The 23291-nt window shown below is 33.8% G+C and overlaps 1 protein-coding gene across 1 annotated transcript in view; it reads left to right on the top strand.

Annotated features, from left to right (window-relative positions):
- LOC102806688 (transcription initiation factor IIA subunit 1-like) overlaps window positions 1-22008 on the top strand; it is a 94193-nt gene extending 72185 nt beyond the window's left edge. Inside the window, exons 10-11 of the transcript XR_014926752.1 lie at window positions 16044-16088; window positions 21528-22008. The gene's annotated coding sequence lies outside the window, so the exon portion shown is untranslated. The remainder of the gene's footprint in view (window positions 1-16043; window positions 16089-21527) is intronic.
- Window positions 22009-23291: the final 1283 nt, after the last annotated feature.

The raw sequence follows: 23291 nt of genomic DNA, 5'->3' as shown, positions 1-23291 counted from the left end.
AATTGTTTTATCAATTGAAATTGCAAGTAAAATGTAAAATTTGATTAAATCTTGATAAAAAAAGATTCAATTATTTGTTGTTTGAGATGCCATTTGCATCTGATAACGTGAGAAAAAAGGATGCAAATGAGATGGCAATCTGTAAACCAATCAATGACACTATTAGATTTAAAAATACAAATACAGGCGCATAGTTAATCAGGTGCATGGCTGTCTCCGATAACATCAGCAAAATAAATGGTCACCATTCATTTAACACACACTGTCTGGCATATCACTAAAAACCTCAAGAAGTTGTGGGTGCATACTGCATGACTAAATTTATCAATTTCCAAAGCCGCCAACAACGCTCTATCCTCTGGAGAGGATCAAGATCTCTATGTCCTGCCTAATCTGTTTAATCATCTACCCTTCCCCAACATCAATTGGTTTCCGACAAAGTCTTCTGTCCCTGAATATTTGTGTTTAACTTTTTTTTCCTGATTTGTAAAGTTCACACAAGGTCTACTTTTGTATAAAGATTAAATGATGTTAATTATGTAAAGTATAAACATTTACACTCGATAAACCAGGGAATTAATACACACAGGAAAAAAATTTAATTTAGTGAGCATGGTATAAAATACAAAATTGAATTTTTTGTTAATGCCATCTACATCTATAAGCTGCGGGGAAAAAATAATTTTGTCAACAAGCGACCCAACGATTGAAGTAGCTCCTAAAAACAAAGATGATATATTAACTATTTTCCATGGTTATTAGTGTTTCCACATTGTTCTTGCCATATCACAATCGTGGTAGTTTATTTGGTTGTTGCCATGGCAATTGCAATTATTATCTTGTTACAAATTGCATGGAGGTCAACCTATAGACTCTACATACCAAATATCAAAGCAATTGAGCTTGTATCAAAAATAAGTCAAAAATAACATTTATTAGCCATAATTACAAAAATATTGGCTAAAAATAGAGAATTGAAAATATTATCACAAAAGGAACACTGCGACAGACATTCACCATTAGTACCTACATACCAAGTATCAAATCAGTTGAGCTGGTAGTTTTCATGAATGACAAAAAAATATTCACTAAAAATAGAGAATTGAAGATATCGTCACAAAATGAATACATACCAAGTATCAATTTTTTCAAGAAGTCCAAAAATACATCTATATTTGTTGACCAACAATGGATGGATGACAGACAATGACGAATAATCAACTATATGAGAAGCTCTGTTTGTCACATTTGATTACAGTGGAGCTAAACATCAGTAGAGTTTATTAAATAGGATGAAGACAAATGTAATTAACTCTACTATAGTTTATAGTAGACATCTTTCATCTGGGAATTAAAAACAATAATTTTCAAGGTGCTAATTTAATTTGCATTTTCAAATCTAGTTTTTAAACCACATCCTGAAAGAACAAATCCACAAATAGTTTGTTAGTTATTTAAACAAAAACAAATAAAGAAAACTTGGATTGGCAACTACCAGTAATATTTGTCTGCTATTTGAGATGTACAACATGAAAAACTATGTGAACCACCTTATCAAAATTTATAATACTTACAGAAAATCTGATTTTTTGAGATATCAGAAATGGGCTAACAATAATTAGATAATCAATATGTATGTTTTTCAACTTAAAACTAATCATGTCTGTGGATTACCCCAATGAACCAAATGCATTATTAGGCAAATTAACATCCCTCATGATATGAAAATACCCAACCCTCATAATATGAAATGATATAGTCTAACCCTCATCAAATGAAAACCAAATCCGAATTAAACTTTCAAAACATATGGATATACTTTTAGTATACAGTGTCACTGATGAAATGCACACTGAATCTGTTAAAAAGTACATTTAAAATAACATATGGATATACGATTTTAACCTAGATGTGTCACTGATTTCAGCATTGAGCATAACAAATGTATGCTTTAGACAGGACCAGAGTATTTCCATTAACTAATTGTCTGTCTCAATGAAACCCATGGCATTATCAACACTTTGTTGAGTTTTCTTGTGTTTTTGAAATTAAAGCCAAATAAGACGCCAATAATCATGTAGTGAGTCACACTTTATTGCTGTGAATGTTGTAAGGTCAATACCTATGTATAATGAATACTAACCTGCTTCACTTGTAGTATTTACCAATCCATTAAACATATGACTTGGTAAATACAAAGGGAACACATAAAATGTTTAGTATACGTATACAAAAAGAAATTTGAACAGGAGTTTACTTTCGAAGGGAATCTAGGAATGGCGGTGTGATATTCAAGGTTAATGTTTTATCAAAGGCTGTGAAAAAAGAAATCTAGAAAAGATCAAACTTTATTGTGATGATGATATAGAAACAAAAAAAGCTTAAAATGTGGTTGTATCATGCAAATTAGGTAATTACTATGCACATATTCAAAACAAAAACTAATCAGGCCACTCTAGATCTGTTAATCAAACAGGCAGAGACAACAGAAAGTCAAAAAAATTCTGCACTTTTTCAAATTGAAAAAAAAAAAAAAAATTCAAAAATTAATGACTATTGTTATTTGTCAATCATCATATAATGAAAAGAGAGGTCATGCTACTAATTTAAACATAGTCCTCGCCACATGGGCTGCCACATGGGCACAGTGGGTGTGTACCGGTAATTCATAGTGTCACTCATAAACAGAATAAACAGAGAAATACCTAATATGTCACACATATCACATTAGTCGGAGTGCACAACAAATAATTGTATATAATAATTTTCTCAATGCAGTAAATTAAAGTAGAACTACAATTTTTGGTGAGGATTGTTATTTTTAGTACTATTAAGAGACGTGTATCCAATTTTAGATCTCATTTTTCAACTGATCAGCGTAATGGCTGTCCCATGTTATAATGGCCCTGCTAATGTAAAATAAATGATATTTCCTATTCCCATGAAAGATGGATTTTTTTTTATCGAAAGTGCTGATGATTTTTTTATCCTAATACTAATGGAAGGAACTGATCTCATTTAATAATAGGAATAAAAGATTGTGTTTATTTTTTTCTCTGAGCTGTGCGATTTCTTTTTCGCAGGTGATAGTAATTGTGTGCGGGATGCTAAGAGCTGATCTATGTATGCCCTGGATTTATGACTCAATCATGGAACCATGTATAGGCAGTTATTATTTTAAAAGAATCGTCAAATCTACAAATGACAAAATGATTTGAAAGTCTTGTCAAACACCACAGATGATACCACAATATCGCGCATTCATAATTCATGTAAATATACAATGTATTTTATGCATACACATTGACCTTATATACATTAAATAGGACATAGCATATTGACCATAAGTTCAATAAAAATTGAAGTGCATAGAAGTGCATCCCCAATAGAATCACACCAACAATAAACTCAATATTGCCGTTATATATATAAACGATTTGTATCAGTGGAACAGCTAAAAATTTCATGCAAATTAGATTATTAATATGCATGAATTTACACTCAAAAATAGTCAGGTTTATACATTATGCCACAGCACCTATGAGAGGCTCTTCACATACATACACACATTGACAATCAGACGTATTGACCACAAAGACCATATTACATGCTCTATCCTTACACACAGGAAAGAAAAAAACTGATCAATTCAGACATTTATTATCGAAGACTTAATGTTAGGTTATCCTGTTCCCAGAGCATACCAGGAGTCTTCAATAATTCATAGTTTGAATGTTTTGAAATTTTACACAACACAGATTTGTTTGTGATGTTATTACTACCGCACAGATATGGATCTAAGCTTATGTTATTGGCAGCTTTTTTTTAAATGAATAAATTAGCATAAAGTATTGCTACAGAAAAGTTTTGAATTTTACCCATTTAACCCCCCCCCCGAATCGTGCTGTTTAATTTTTGTTTGGTATATATACTAGGGGGGGGGGGCAAATGCTGATATTCACACACATTCTAATTTTTTTAATATGCGAGAGATCATTATTTTGTTGTCAATGTATGTAAGTACATTTCATCTCAGGGGATTTTTGATAATTGGTTTTAATGTCAACATTACATCAGTGATAATTTATGCGACAGTTCTTTTGTCTTAATGGTTCACATACAATATGGTTCAAATATATAATGCTTTTGAAATCAACTTTCATAAAATAATGCTGTATATTTGTTTCCATATTTCTTATGAAAACTTACTGAAGCCGATTATGAATTACGTTCATAATTAATAAAGAAATTATTGAATAATAAATAAACATATGATGTTGAATAGGTTAAATTGATCACATCGCATTCATTGAACTGTTTCTCAACTAATGTTTTTACTCTGGACAATTCAGATCAAGCAGCATAACTTATTATCTGTATTAGTAGTGCTTAAGTGATTGTGGTATATAGTAATAATCATAATAAGTCTTGATTTAAGGATCCAGTATCCAATAAATGATACTTTTTGGTTTACGTTCATTCATACATACGAGAGATGTATTTTTAATTAATAATGCAAAACCAAAAATTCCAAATAACTGGTCACACGCACTTGGACAACTTTTGAAATTGGAATTAGTTTGTCATTGACTTTGCCAAGAAAAACTCTGAATGTCAAAATGAATGTCAGACACTTAATGTTATTCGGTTTCATCTAATGCCACAAATGCCGACACTAGCCAAACTGACATGCACAAAATTGAAATATCTCACCAGGTTTCACACTTGAAACGTACAGAAGCAATGTCATTTTCTGTAAAGATACTGAAGACTTGCATGAATTACGGGAATCTGTTTTAGTAATTCAAGTCACTTCTTCGCAGACTGTAAACATAAACAGCATGGTAGTGCCGAGAAACAGTAAACATCATCATGACAACAAAGGTTTTTCCTACTGAAATTTCACCTTGCATATCTGCTACAGTTCTGAATTTTCCAAACAAGTGATATCAAATCAGAATAGCAGAAATCAACTTTGAAAATTTCGATAATGGCATCCTAAGACCTCCCCAATATGATAGCAGTTGCACCAGCCATGCAGAAAAAGATGATAGAATAGATGTGTCTGCTGTCAACATAGAAAAAGACGTACACAATGTCCACCATATGCTTCTAATCCAAGAATTTAATAGCTTGTAGAATTCTTTGCTTACTTCAAGGACATATAACAAGCGGTCTAAAGTCAGTATTTCAAATTTGTCACTATGAAAAACATTCCCAATGATGTCAGTGGCAATTTACCATTTATTTCTGAAAACCTATTACTTTTGTTTATCACTCACTGCTTCAAGCATTTCAAACTAAGATTGGCAACTATTAGACTTTATCTTACAGGAATCAGGTTTTTAGACATTGAGGCAGGGCTGCCTAAGCATATGTTAACATGTGATGGTCAACCACTGTATAGACTTAGACTTCCAATCACAGCAGATATTGTGCTTCAGAAGTGTTGGAGAAAGGATTCTTCAATTTTTGGATAGATCATTTGATGAAGGCAGCCATTTTAGTAGCCTTTTTCTGATTCTAGGTATGACCTATGCATAAAAGATGTGACTTTCCAAACCCATTGTGCTATCTTGTGGACAAAATGAGTTAAGACAGATCCATTTAAAAAAGGAATTGTTATTACTTTCCATGTTCAACACAATTAACAGTATTATCTGTCGTGTTAGAGCACTGAAAATACACATGTCTTTGCGCCATTCTAGTAGCCAACTCATCATCCCAGGAAGCCTTTGCTTTTCAGTACCAGTAAAGGCATTCTGTTATTTATTCAGTTTCTTAGACAGATATTTCAGCTTATTGGCCTAGTTGCTTCAAATTATACTAGCCTCTAATTTCATATTGGCAACATATCTCTAGCAGCATAGGCAGTACAAGACCATTTAATCCATTTGGCCACATGATTCTGCACCACTAAAGTGGCTAATGCCATAACATATTGGCTTCATCGTATGATAATGCTTTCACACAACTAAAGTGGCTAATGCCATAACATATTGGCTTCATCGTATGATAATGCTTTCACACAACTAAAGTGGCTAATGCCATAACATATTGGCTTCATCGTATGATAATGCTTTCACACAACTAAAGTGGCTATTGCCATAACATATTGGCTTCACCATATGATAATGCTTCTACACCACCAAAGTGACTAATGCCATAACATATTGGCTTCATCGTATGATAATGCTTTCACACAACTAAAGTGGCTATTGCCATAACATATTGGCTTCACCATATGATAATGCTTCTACACCACCAAAGTGACTAATGCCATAACATATTGGCTTCATCGTATGATAATGCTTTCACACAACTAAAGTGGCTATTGCCATAACATATTGGCTTCACCATATGATAATGCTTCTACACCACCAAAGTGACTAATGCCATAACATATTGGCTTCATCGTATGATAATGCTTTCACACAACTAAAGTGGCTATTGCCATAACATATTGGCTTCACCATATGATAATGCTTCTACATCACCAAAGTGGCTAATGCCATAACATATTGGCTTCATCGTATGATAATGCTTTCACACAACTAAAGTGGCTATTGCCATAACATATTGGCTTCACCATATGATAATGCTTCTACATCACCAAAGTGGCTAATGCCATAACATATTGGCTTCATCGTATGATAATGCTTTCACACAACTAAAGTGGCTATTGCCATAACATATTGGCTTCACCATATGATAATGCTTTCACACAACTAAAGTGGCTATTGCCATAACATATTGGCTTCACCATATGATAATGCTTCTACATCACCAAAGTGGCTAATGCCATAACATATTGGCTTCATCGTATGATAATGCTTTCACACAACTAAAGTGGCTATTGCCATAACATATTGGCTTCACCATATGATAATGCTTCTACACCACCAAAGTGGCTAATGCCATAACATATTGGCTTCATCGTATGATAATGCTTTCACACAACTAAAGTGGCTCTTGTCATAACATATTGGCTTCACCATATGATAATGCTTCTACACCACCAAAGTGGCTATTGCCATAATATATTGGCTTCACCATATGATAATGCTTCTGCACCACCAAAGTGGCTATTGCCATAACATATTGGCATCACTGTATGATAATGCTTTCATACCACCAAAGTGGCTATTGCCATAACATATTGGCTTCATCGTATGATAATGCTTTCACACAACTAAAGTGGCTATTGCCATAACATATTGGCTTCACCATATGATAATGCTTTCACACAACTAAAGTGGCTATTGCCATAACATATTGGCATCACTGTATGATAATGCTTTCATACCACCAAAGTGGCTAATGCCATAACATATTGGCTTCACCATATGATAATGCTTCTACACCACCAAAGTGGCTAATGCCATAAGATATTGGCTTCACCATATGATAATGCTTTCACACAACTAAAGTGGCTATTGCCATAACATATTGGCTTCACCATATGATAATGCTTCTGCACCACCAAAGTGGCTATTGCCATAACATATTGGCTTCACCATATGATAATGCTTCTACACCACCAACGTGGCTAATGCCATAACATATTGGCTTCACCATATGATAATGCTTTCACACAACTAAAGTGGCTATTGCCATAACATATTGGCTTCACTCTTCACCATTTGATAATGCTTCTACACCACCAAAGTGGCTAATGCCATAACATATTGGCTTCATCGTATGATAATGCTTTCACACAACTAAAGTGGCTATTGCCATAACATATTGGCTTCACCATATGATAATGCTTCTGCACCACCAAAGTGGCTATTGCCATAACATATTGGCATCACTGTATGATAATGCTTTCATACCACCAAAGTGGCTATTGCCATAACATATTGGCTTAACCATATGATAATGCTTCTGCACCACCAAAGTGGCTATTGCAACAACATATTGTCATCACCGTATGATAATGCTTTCACACAACTAAAGTGGCTATTGCCATAACATATTGGCTTCACCATATGATAATGCTTCTACATCACCAAAGTGGCTAATGCCATAACATATTGGCTTCATCGTATGATAATGCTTTCACACAACTAAAGTGGCTATTGCCATAACATATTGGCTTCACCATATGATAATGCTTCTACATCACCAAAGTGGCTAATGCCATAACATATTGGCTTCATCGTATGATAATGCTTTCACACAACTAAAGTGGCTATTGCCATAACATATTGGCTTCACCATATGATAATGCTTTCACACAACTAAAGTGGCTATTGCCATAACATATTGGCTTCACCATATGATAATGCTTCTACATCACCAAAGTGGCTAATGCCATAACATATTGGCTTCATCGTATGATAATGCTTTCACACAACTAAAGTGGCTATTGCCATAACATATTGGCTTCACCATATGATAATGCTTCTACACCACCAAAGTGGCTAATGCCATAACATATTGGCTTCATCGTATGATAATGCTTTCACACAACTAAAGTGGCTCTTGTCATAACATATTGGCTTCACCATATGATAATGCTTCTACACCACCAAAGTGGCTATTGCCATAATATATTGGCTTCACCATATGATAATGCTTCTGCACCACCAAAGTGGCTATTGCCATAACATATTGGCATCACTGTATGATAATGCTTTCATACCACCAAAGTGGCTATTGCCATAACATATTGGCTTCATCGTATGATAATGCTTTCACACAACTAAAGTGGCTATTGCCATAACATATTGGCTTCACCATATGATAATGCTTTCACACAACTAAAGTGGCTATTGCCATAACATATTGGCATCACTGTATGATAATGCTTTCATACCACCAAAGTGGCTAATGCCATAACATATTGGCTTCACCATATGATAATGCTTCTACACCACCAAAGTGGCTAATGCCATAAGATATTGGCTTCACCATATGATAATGCTTTCACACAACTAAAGTGGCTATTGCCATAACATATTGGCTTCACCATATGATAATGCTTCTGCACCACCAAAGTGGCTATTGCCATAACATATTGGCTTCACCATATGATAATGCTTCTACACCACCAACGTGGCTAATGCCATAACATATTGGCTTCACCATATGATAATGCTTTCACACAACTAAAGTGGCTATTGCCATAACATATTGGCTTCACTCTTCACCATTTGATAATGCTTCTACACCACCAAAGTGGCTAATGCCATAACATATTGGCTTCATCGTATGATAATGCTTTCACACAACTAAAGTGGCTATTGCCATAACATATTGGCTTCACCATATGATAATGCTTCTGCACCACCAAAGTGGCTATTGCCATAACATATTGGCATCACTGTATGATAATGCTTTCATACCACCAAAGTGGCTATTGCCATAACATATTGGCTTAACCATATGATAATGCTTCTGCACCACCAAAGTGGCTATTGCAACAACATATTGTCATCACCGTATGATAATGCTTTCACACAACTAAAGTGGCTATTACCATAACATATTGGCTTCATCGTATGATAATGCTTTTACACAACTTATGTGGCTATTGCCATAACATATTGGCTTCACCATATATTGCTTCCATACCACTAAAGAGACTATTGCCACAACATATTGGCTTCACCATTTGATAATGCTTTCACACAACTAAAGTGGCTATTGCCATAACATATTGGCTTCACCATATATTGCTTCCATACCACTAAAGAGACTATTGCCACAACATATTGGCTTCATCGTATGATAATGCTTTCACACAACTTATGTGGCTATTGCCATAACATATTGGCTTCACCATATGATAATGCTTTCACACAACTAAAGTGGCTATTGCCATAACATATTGGCTTCATCATATGATAATGCTTCTACACCACCAAAGTGGCTATTGCCATAACATATTGGCTTCACCATATGATAATGCTTCTACCCCACCAAAGTGGCTAATGCCATAACATATTGGCTTCATCATATGATAATGCTTCTACACCACCAAAGTGGCTATTGCCATAACATATTGGCTTCACCATATGATAATGCTTCTACACCACCAAAGTGGCTATTGCCATAACATATTGGCTTCACCATATGATAATGCTTCTACACCACCAAAGTGGCTATTGCCATAACATATTGGCTTCACCATATGATAATGCTTTCACACAACTAAAGTGGCTATTGCCATAACATATTGGCTTCACCTTATATTGCTTCCATACCACTAAAGAGACTATTGCCACAACATATTGGCTTCACCATATTATAATGCTTCTACACCACTAAAGTGGCTAATTCCATAACATATTGGCTTCACCATATGATAATGCTTTCACACAACTAAAGTGGCTATTGCCATAACATATTGGCTTCACCATATGATAATGCTTCTACACCACCAAAGTGGCTAATGCCATAACATATTGGCTTCATCGTATGATAATGCTTTCACACATTAAAAGTGGCTATTGCCATAACATATTGGCTTCACCATATGATAATGCTTTCACACAACTAAAGTGGCTAATGCCATAACATATTGGCTTCATCGTATGATAATGCTTTCACACATTAAAAGTGGCTATTGCCATAACATATTGGCTTCACCATATGATAATGCTTTCACACAACTAAAGTGGCTATTGCCATAACATATTGGCTTCACCATATGATAATGCTTCTGCACCACCAAAGTGGCTATTGCCATAATATATTGGCTTCACCATATGATAATGCTTCTACACCACCAAAGTGGCTAATGCCATAACATATTGATTTCACCATATGATAATGCTTTCACACATTAAAAGTGGCTATTGCCATAACATATTGGCTTCACCATATGATAATGCTTTCACACAACTAAAGTGGCTATTGCCATAACATATTGGCTTCACCATATGATAATGCTTCTGCACCACCAAAGTGGCTATTGCCATAATATATTGGCTTCACCATATGATAATGCTTCTACACCACCAAAGTAGCTATTGCCATAACATATTGGCTTCACCATATGATAATGCTTCTGCACCACCAAAGTGGCTATTGCAACAACATATTGGCATCACCGGATGATAATGCTTTCACACAACTAAAGTGGCTATTGCCATAACATATTGGCTTCATCGTATGATAATGCTTTCACACAACTAATGTGGCTATTGCCATAACATATTGGCTTCACCATTTGATAATGCTTTCACACAACTAAAGTGGCTATTGCCATAACATATTGGCTTCACCATATATTGCTTCCATACCACTAAAGAGACTATTGCCACAACATATTGGCTTCACCATATGATAATGCTTTCACACAACTAAAGTGGCTAATGCCATAACATATTGGCTTCACCATATGATAATGCTTTCACACAACTAAAGTGGCTATTGCCATAACATATTGGCTTCACCATATATTGCTTCCATACCACTAAAGAGACTATTGCCACAACATATTGGCTTCACCATATGATAATGCTTTCACACAACTAAAGTGGCTATTGCCATAACATATTGGCTTCACCATATATTGCTTCCATACCACTAAAGAGACTATTGCAACAACATATTGGCTTCACCATATGATAATGCTTTCACACAACTAAAGTGGCTATTGCCATAACATATTGGCTTCACCATATGATAATGCTTCTACACCACCAAAGTGGCTAATGCCATAACATATTGGCTTCACCATATGATAATGCTTTCACACAACTAAAGTGGCTATTGCCATAACATATTGGCTTCACCATATGTAAATACTTCTACACCACCAAAGTGGCTAATGCCATAACATATTGGCTTCATCGTATGATAATGCTTTCACACAACTAAAGTGGCTACTGCCATAACATATTGGCTTCACCATATGATAATGCTTCTACACCACCAAAGTGGCTATTGCCACAACATATTGGCTTCACCATATGATAATGCTTTCACACAACTAAAGTGGCTATTGCCATAACATATTGGCTTCACCATATGATAATACTTCTACACCACCAAAGTGGCTAATGCCATAACATATTGGCTTCATCGTATGATAATGCTTTCACACAACTAAAGTGGCTACTGCCATAACATATTGGCTTCACCATATGATAATGTTTCTACACCACCAAAGTGGCTAATGCCATAACATATTGGCTTCATCGTATGATAATGCTTTCACACAACTAAAGTGGCTATTGCCATAACATATTGGCTTCACCATATAATAATGCTTCTACACCACCAAAGTGGTTAATGCCATAACATATTGGCTTCACCATATGATAATGCTTCTACACCATCAAAGTGGTTAATGCCTTAACATATTGGCTTCACCATATGATAATGCTTTCACACAACTAAAGTGGCTATTGCCATAACATATTGGCTTCACCATATGATAATGCTTCTACACCACCAAAGTGGCTATTGCCATAACATATTGGCTTCACCATATGATAATGTTTCTACACCACCAAAGTGGCTATTGCCACAACATATTGGCTTCACCATATGATAATGCTTTCACACAACTAAAGTGGCTATTGCCATAACATATTGGCTTCACCATATGATAATACTTCTACACCACCAAAGTGGCTAATGCCATAACATATTGGCTTCATCGTATGATAATGCTTTCACACAACTAAAGTGGCTACTGCCATAACATATTGGCTTCACCATATGATAATGTTTCTACACCACCAAAGTGGCTAATGCCATAACATATTGGCTTCATCGTATGATAATGCTTTCACACAACTAAAGTGGCTATTGCCATAACATATTGGCTTCACCATATAATAATGCTTCTACACCACCAAAGTGGTTAATGCCATAACATATTGGCTTCACCATATGATAATGCTTCTACACCACCAAAGTGGTTAATGCCTTAACATATTGGCTTCACCATATGATAATGCTTTCACACAACTAAAGTGGCTATTGCCATAACATATTGGCTTCACCATATGATAATGCTTCTACACCACCAAAGTGGCTATTGCCATAACATATTGGCTTCACCATATGATAATGCTTCTACACCACCAAAGTGATTAATGCCATAACATATTGGCTTCACCATATGATAATGCTTTCACACAACTAAAGTGGCTATTGCCATAACATATTGGCTTCACCATATGATAATGCTTCTACACCACCAAAGTGGCTAATGCCATAACATATTGGCTTCACCATATGATAATGCTTTCACACAACTAAAGTGGCTATTGCCATAACATATTGGCTTCACCATATGATAATGCTTCTACACCACCAAAGTGGCTATTGCCATAACATATTGGCTTCACCATATGATAATGCTTCTACACCACCAAAGTGGTTAATGCCATAACATATTGGCTTCACCATATGATAATGTTTCTACACCACCAAAGTGGCTAATGCCATAACATATTGGCTTCATCGTATGATAATGCTTTCACACAACTAAAGTGGCTATTGCCATAACATATTGGCTTCACCATATAATAATGCTTCTACACCACCAAAGTGGTTAATGCCATAACATATTGGCTTCACCATATGATAATGCTTCTACACCATCAAAGTGGTTAATGCCTTAACATATTGGCTTCACCATATGATAATGCTTTCACACAACTAAAGTGGCTATTGCCATAACATATTGGCTTCACCATATGATAATGCTTCTACACCACCAAAGTGGCTATTGCCATAACATATTGGCTTCACCATATGATAATGTTTCTACACCACCAAAGTGGCTATTGCCACAACATATTGGCTTCACCATATGATAATGCTTTCACACAACTAAAGTGGCTATTGCCATAACATATTGGCTTCACCATATGATAATACTTCTACACCACCAAAGTGGCTAATGCCATAACATATTGGCTTCATCGTATGATAATGCTTTCACACAACTAAAGTGGCTACTGCCATAACATATTGGCTTCACCATATGATAATGTTTCTACACCACCAAAGTGGCTAATGCCATAACATATTGGCTTCATCGTATGATAATGCTTTCACACAACTAAAGTGGCTATTGCCATAACATATTGGCTTCACCATATAATAATGCTTCTACACCACCAAAGTGGTTAATGCCATAACATATTGGCTTCACCATATGATAATGCTTCTACACCACCAAAGTGGTTAATGCCTTAACATATTGGCTTCACCATATGATAATGCTTTCACACAACTAAAGTGGCTATTGCCATAACATATTGGCTTCACCATATGATAATGCTTCTACACCACCAAAGTGGCTATTGCCATAACATATTGGCTTCACCATATGATAATGCTTCTACACCACCAAAGTGATTAATGCCATAACATATTGGCTTCACCATATGATAATGCTTTCACACAACTAAAGTGGCTATTGCCATAACATATTGGCTTCACCATATGATAATGCTTCTACACCACCAAAGTGGCTAATGCCATAACATATTGGCTTCACCATATGATAATGCTTTCACACAACTAAAGTGGCTATTGCCATAACATATTGGCTTCACCATATGATAATGCTTCTACACCACCAAAGTGGCTATTGCCATAACATATTGGCTTCACCATATGATAATGCTTCTACACCACCAAAGTGGTTAATGCCATAACATATTGGCTTCACCATATGATAATGCCACATAGCACTCCCACAATGCTTTTGCCACACCTACGTTTTGCTACTCATTTTGTACTTTTGACAGATCATACCATTTTCAAATATGTATTGTCATGTATCAAGGTATTCTAGACTCTATGATGTTCTGTTCATTTAATTGCACATGAATGGGGTAAGGTAATTTAAAGGTTGCTTTGCTGTCTAATTCTTATAGTGTTATATACCAGAATATTGCTACGCCAATTGTGACCTCCCTTGTTTCCAAGAATGTTCTTTTATCTTCACTTCATTGTTTGAGTCATAAATCCAACTTAAGATAGATACAATGTAGATCTATTACCATTACAAATTAATTATAGATTTTTATATCAACAATTATTTCTAATCAAGAAAATTATTACCACTACTCTCACTATTAAATTTTTTTTAAAGTAGATAAAGTTATGATCAAATCCAACTATATGTCCGACTATAACAGCCTTAAAACGTACCCTCTTACCATTACACAAATGTACGTTCTAGTAAAGCTTGCATGTGAAAAAACAAAAAACATGAATCATCATAAAACATTCTTGAAATACCCAAGGGACTGGTCAATAAAACATGTACTGTACATATACTTTTGATTTAGGTAAAATGTGTTTCTTGAATCATGACAAAAAATAGTTTTTGTTCTCCCAGTTTTCGAGACAAGACATAAATGTACTACCGGTACCTTAACATAAAATCACTGCAACGCCCTCATACATATTGCAAAGCGTATCCTGTTGGTAAGCTGTTTTAGCTAGTTATTTCTTGCTGTTATTGCACAGCTTACTTGAATTTTGCTTCTTTACCCAACATTTCAGCATAACACAAAACAATTGAGAGAGCACATAACATGACATGCACATAACATAACATTCTACTTTGAATATAAATTTGAATTGTTGTGTGAAACCTATAAGGAGTCTAGAGTAATTAATATACATGTATGCATATAGTTATCAACAGTTCAGGAAGATATGTTTCATAACTGTCTTACAATGATGGCAGCAGTGGGATCTTAAAACACACTCAGAATTTTAAAGTATATTCTATTGTAAATGCATAAAGGACATAATACAAACAAATTTGAAAATTATCAGTGTCTTAAGATATAAATTGAAAGCCTGGTTATTTTAGCTGTTATTATATTTAATAAGATAGTTTAGAATACAAATATGGCATTCCTTGACGATTTGTTAGCTTGTCAATGATTGAAAATAACTGTGTCCATGGAAACAAGCCGGGCAAATCCTGTTTTTCTCAGAGCACTTTATGAACTATCATATCTAGAAAAGTTGAGATAGTATTAAGTGAAATAATGTTCCCATAAACTGTAATGATTTTATGAATTAATATATTATCAATTTACCACCAGAAACACCAGAGAGAAGAAGGTAGCAGATTGGTTTCTGATGAAGGGGTATAGTGTAAAGATTAAGATCAATTGATAGATTCTTATCTTTTGATTACCTATGCCTATATGAAAGTATGTTTGTGCTCAATGAATGATTGTGGAATAATTATATGGAATAAATATACTGAAATTGAAGTGATTTAAAGAGAGTATTCAGTATAATGCATGGGGGGGGGGGTCATTCTTGTGCAGTCACAGTTTGTGAATTTTAATATTTAGCATCATGAAAAATTATAGAAAGTTTAGAAATCCATCAACAAAATGTTCATTTTTCAATTAACTAAAATTTGTGAACCAAACAAGTTTGGTTATAACATGCCAGAATTGATATAAATAGGATACAAGTACTCTGGATGTTTTGTTATCCCTTTCCAAGCATTTCTGAATACCAATTATAATGCATTGGCAAGTTGAAAAATTGCCCCACATTAATATTAAATAAACAAAATAAGGTACCGGTATGCATAATACATTCAAACAATTTATTGACAAAATTATATTATATTCCATTTTGTTTTTTTGCTAAAATCATTTTGTTTTTTGTGTTAAATATTCATAAACAAATTTTACCTGAGAAACCTGAAGTCAAGAAGGATTCCCCCAAGTGTTAAATATATTTATAAAGGTACATGTGGGAAATGTTTGTATTTTTTTTCAAGGTGATTTTAATAGTCATGTCATGTTTATTGTATTTTGATATTAACACTATACCATCACAATGAAAAGCGTGCACGTTCAAAACACCTGAATAGCAATATAATCCAAATGTCACCAACCATCTAGAACATTCCTGTTTTGTACAACCTGACTAAAAAACAAACCTAGTAAAAAAAAAATTAAGTTACTAAAATACACATTTTCTGGTTATAATGGATGTATTTTAAGTAATAGAATGTTTTTTTACTCTCTGGAATGGATTCTTTAGATCAGCATTAAAATGTGTTTATAGTACTGAATGGCAATTCTGTGTTCGTTCAAATTGGGTTAAGCGATTATTCTCCCAGTAAGCTTGACCCCTGAGATCTTTTATTTGCTTAGTACATCTATTCACTTTACAATTACTGTATTAACTCTATTAGCAATACTAATTCACTTAATACTGTATTACTTCTATTAGAAGTGCATTGTAAAAATACCACAAGTTAAAATGAATGGGATTTTATGCATATCATATTATTATAACATAATTGAGCATTTATTAAAGTAAGATAAATATGGTATTAGCTTTCATTCAGTCATTTTCAAAAATTTTTGTGACGTGAAAATTTGATTATTGAAGTGAAATTTATCTCTTGCATAATTATAAAATGACATGTATAATTAGAGTCGTTTACAATTATCTAATAATATAAGATCATATAATATTATCTGTCTGTCTGTGCCTAAATTAAGTATAGTTTGTAAAGACACACCGCACACAGAAGATATAAATTGAATTACATTTAATAAAAAAGCACATACAAACCAAAAAACTTACTAATTATGCAATAATAAAAAACAGTTAACTCTACAAAAAGCAAAAAATCATATTTCTAATAAAACTATAAATTGGGCAAGGGGTCCCTTCAGTCTAACTTACCAGGCCAAGGGCATAAGTGAGATCAACGTCAAGGCCACGAAGTGACCTTGTAGCTGAAGGTCACTATGCTGCCCAGGGGATGAAGGTCACCGTGCCACCAAGGTCGTGCGTGACCGTGAAGGTGACCGAGCAAGTGAGGGGTAGCCTGGAGAGTGGCTACTGAGAAATTGAATGGGGGGCAGGATGAAATCCCTGGCCCAGACTGAGGGAATGGCAAGTATGTCATGACTGAATTAACACCAATAACATGCTGTCGATATTATGCAAATATATATTCACACATAGCATCTGCCTTTTAGAATTAATTAAAAACTGAATTTATTAAGGCATGGTCTATGAAGCGCTGCACACATGACCAGGTTATACATGTATGGGTGATTATTTGCTTTTTCACAAACCAGGCATTGTGACCATTTTGTTTCTCTAATTACTTTAATTTATTTAATTTCAATACCTTACATTATTTCATTTATGTGTGTGTATGTTGAGGTGGTGGGGTTGGGGGTGAGGTTTGTTTATTCCAATCAGGAATGGCATGGTTTGAGATGTGTGTGCGTAAAATTGGTTAAAAACTGTTTGTTACTATGTCATAGTATGTGCGTATTGAATCACACGTACATGTTCTACAGCAGGTATATTCACTTGATATATACAGTTCATTTACTGTTTGTGTTTTCATTTCCGGTGCACAATATATGACTATCAATTGCACAACATGACATCTATTCATACAACATTAATACTACACGACATCCATTCATACAACATCAATACTACACGACATCTATTCATACAACATCAATACTACACGACATCCATTCATACAACATCAATACTACACGACATCCATTCATACAACATCAATACTACACGACATCCATTCATACAACATCAATACTACACGACATCCATTCATACAACATCAATACTACACGACATCCATTCATACAACATCAATACTACACGACATCCATTCATACAACATCAATACTACACGACATCCATTCATACAACATCAATACTACACGACATCCATTCATACAACATCAATACTACAAGACATCCATTCATACAACATCAATATTACACAACATCCATTCATACAACATCAATACTACACGACATCCATTCATACAACATCAATACTACACGACATCCATTCATACAACATCAATACTACACGACATCCATTCATACAACATCAATACTACACGACATCCATTCATACAACATCAATACTACACGACATCCATTCATACAACATCAATACTACATGACATCCATTCATACAACATCAATACTACACGACATCCATTCATACAACATCAATACTACCTGACATCTATTCATACAACATCAATACTACACCACATCCATTCATACAACATCAATACTACACCACATCCATTCATACAACATCAATACTACACCACATCCATTCATACAACATCAATACTACACGACATCCATTCATACAACATCAATACTACACCACATCCATTCATACAACATCAATACTACCTGACATCTATTCATACAACATGACATCTATTCATACAACATCAATATTACGCAACATCCATTCATACAACATCAATACTACACGACATCCATTCATACAACATCAATACTACACGACATCCATTCATACATCAATACTACACGACATCCATTCATACAACATCAATACTACACGACATCCATTCATACAACATCAATACTACACGAGATCCATTCATACAACATCAATACTACACGACATCCATTCATACAACATCAATACTACACGACATCCATTCATACAACATCAATACTACACGACATCCATTCATACAACATCAATACTACACGACATCCATTCATACAACATCAATACTACACGACATCCATTCATACAACATCAATACTACACGACATCCATTCGTACAACATCAATACTACACGACATCCATTCATACAACATCAATACTACATGACATCCATTCATACAACATCAATATTACACGACATCCATTCATACAACATCAATACTACACGACATCCATTCATACAACATCAATACTACACAACATCCATTCACAATATTACGCTATTACCCGGTACAAGTCTTTATAGTATTTAAAAAAACATGACTATGTATTTTAATTGAGTCATGATAGCACCCATGCGATAATTTGATGTATAAAAAGTTTGTTTTTCTTTCATATTCATAATAGTGCATTGACTTCTATATTAGAGGAAATGCGCTAAAAAATACATTTCAATATTTCGTCTTAATTGTTACTCAAATAGTAAATTCAATTTAAATGGAGATTTTAAATATGTGCTATAAAACAGTAGTTTAAAACGATTATTGATATAATTACAATTATTGATATAATTACAATTATTGATATAATTACATAACAACTGTATACCTTTAATATTGTGCATATAGTTTAATACATAGTATGTGAAGATTAATGTAGAAGTTTAACCATTTTCACACATTTCACGCCAAAATGTTTGCAGGACATTCTTCTATATTTTGTTCTTTTTTTGTTATTTTGGTACAAAATGAATAAATTTGACATTTTATACCTATATAAATATTCAGAAGACAATCTTAAGTCTGAATTATACAAAATATGTAGGTGAAACAATTATAGACAATTTACAAGCAGTTTGAATCATTCGGTCATAGAGTCATCACATTTTTGTTGTCTTTCCCAGAATTGTCCTGTTAGGTTGTTGTATGTTTCCAAAAAAGACAATAATTTTTTTGATCACCTCGTAAATATATTTTTATGGATTTTTTTACCATTAATCAATACGTTAATGTTTTTTTTTTATTGTTTTTGGCAAATTACTTTTCAAATTAAAGTGAAAGTGATGACACACAAAAAATAGGACACAATAAATTGAATAGCATTTTTTTCAAAAAGAATCAAGGCTTACCATCTTTAAATGAACCTTAAGATTAATATTCAAGATGGCCGAATGGCGGCCATTTTAATGTTAAAATGTCATACGTCCTACACTTGCATGTACAACCTGAAATGAATCCTTCAATTGCTAATTTTCTGTATCATCCTAGACAATCCTCGGCTGATCACATTCGTACTTTACATATACAGTCATCTCAGGAAATGAATCCTTCAATTGCTAATTATCTGCATCTACCTCGGCTGATTACATTTGTACTTAAAACATACAGTCATTCCAGGAAATGTATGCACATCCATTCATTCTGTGATCTGATTCAAGATGGCTATATTTCTGCTGAAAATTCATCAAATTCGATCATTTCTTCCATTCTATAACTAGATATTAGTCGTGTAAGGAAGGAATTTGTTCAAAGTTAGTCCAGACATTGGACATAATAGGATGCAAAATGGCCACCTGGTGACCATATCTCTGACATACCTGGCTGATCATGTTCAAACTTTTGTTCATCATATCACAAATATACACATGTATTCATTTAAAGGTCATATTCAAGATTGACCAGGATTTTGGTCATACATGAACATACAGTTATTATTCAAACTAATTGGTACATACATTGAACATAACAGAACCTTATTGTTTTTCGAATCGGATTCAAAATGGCAGAATGACAGATATTTTGTATTAACTGCTGTCTCTGAGATTCTGATTGTAGTTGAACAACTACACCATGTCACACATACAGTGTAATACCATTCATAAGTTCTGCTTAAATATATAGCTGATTCATTTTTCTTATCTCCTATCCTGTAATTTTTATGTAATTTCTTTATTTCCTTTAGACCAAATTTATGGACATAATTTGTCATCGTCAACAAGTCTTGATGAAAATTTTCGAAATATTTTGTTTTCTGAAAATTAAGTTGATTGTATTTCAGATAATAACAATACATGGAAACAGCTACGGCACATCTCTGAGGTCACCTTGCCATTAACCTGGGCAGATCCCGCAGGACGTTGACAAATAAATTTGTAGTATACAACCGACCAGCCACCTACAGTGACGGTACCGAGGTGTGTTGGTTTCATACGGCAATACAAGATGGTGTGAAATAAAATGTATTCATGAGTATTTGTAAGAATATAATTGCTTGTATTACAGTAATGATGTGTCTACTGGCTTATCACTGTGATCTATAGCCATTTTTTTTTAAACGTCTGTCACTGATGATTGCATATTTCACAGAAAGATTGATTGTTAATAGGTTCGTAGCAATTTGTATTGTGATATGTCACTAAATCTTCATAATAACATGGCACGCTTTAAATCCGAAACCTGTGTATGATTGGGTTGCATGGTTCGTTTTCTAAACCCGATCGTCTTGTTTGTTTCCAATTAAAGCTTTCTCACAAATATAACAGGTTACCTATATGTACATTATTATTATCTCAGATTACCACTTTTTACTAAAACGAAGAAATTTTGAATGCCATATCATTTTCCAACCTTTTTTATGTAATTTTTTGCTATCATTTTTTTTTTTTTTTTTGGTTAATTTGCACCAAACTGAAATAATTCAAATTTGTTTTTATGGTGGAAAAGGTTGACTATATGGCATTGAAAGAGTTTCCTGTGATCTGCAAAGTTAATTTAATTTTATTGCTAATATCTGGTTTGGTACATTTACCTGAATATTGTTATTTTGATTCATTAAGACCCCATTTCTGATTGGTTTGATAAATCAGAGCGTACCTGGTAATTCTCATATTCATGTCATTCATTCATACACGTACCTTACTAAAGAACATGTCACATAATTTTGTGAATATTATATTTCATATTTTACATTAGACTATCAAATTAAATTAGGAAGGACTCCTCACAAGAAAGATATATATATATATGGGACCATGATATCCAATGATATCCTGAATATTTATTAAAAAAAAAATAAACTTGAGTCTTAAAATTTGCAAATATGTATATGATATTGTAGAAGTATGTTGATCATAAATACAACTTTTATTCCATTTAAAGGGTCATGGTTAACAACATTGTGTTCGGTCACTGAGTCAGTGTAAAAAACATTGTTTATACATGTCAATATGTGCTGTGTGGCAATATAATTCAGCCATAATTTAGTTTTAAAAGAAATTTTAGAAAAATACATAAAAATGTGCAAAAAAATTATGCAAAGAAATTTTAGAAAAATACATAAAAATATGCAAGTTGTACCAGAATTTTTGATGAAGAAGTAATGCAATGCAAAAGGTTAATTAACCAACAAAAATCCAAGTTTACAGCAAAAGTCGTCCAGATTAATGAATCATACGAGAAACATTCTATATTCATTTTAACAACTTCTTGACCTACAGATAAATGTTATAATGCCTCCATACATCAAATAAAATCAATTTCAATGACATATTTAGCAAGAAATAGAATCTTGACTGATTGGTTCAGCAACTCCACAATATTTTTTTTTTTTGAACTTCAATTTATTCATCACAGAGTAATAAATCTTGTATTTTTTTGAAATATTATTATGATGAACTTTACTTGAAAGGTTAATGCACATTCATGGCATTGCATTAATTGGCACAAGACCACTAAGTGATTTTTCTATTGGCAACACACATTTGGTGAAATATTATTGTTTTTCAGAACATGTGTTAAACAATATCATATTTTCTTTTTAATT

This window comes from Saccoglossus kowalevskii, chromosome 2 (genome assembly GCF_978046115.1).
Source record: "Saccoglossus kowalevskii chromosome 2, keSacKowa6.1, whole genome shotgun sequence".
Lineage (NCBI taxonomy): Eukaryota > Metazoa > Hemichordata > Enteropneusta > Harrimaniidae > Saccoglossus > Saccoglossus kowalevskii.
Note: the sequence above shows the minus strand (reverse complement) of the source record. Positions and strands in the feature narration are given on the sequence as shown.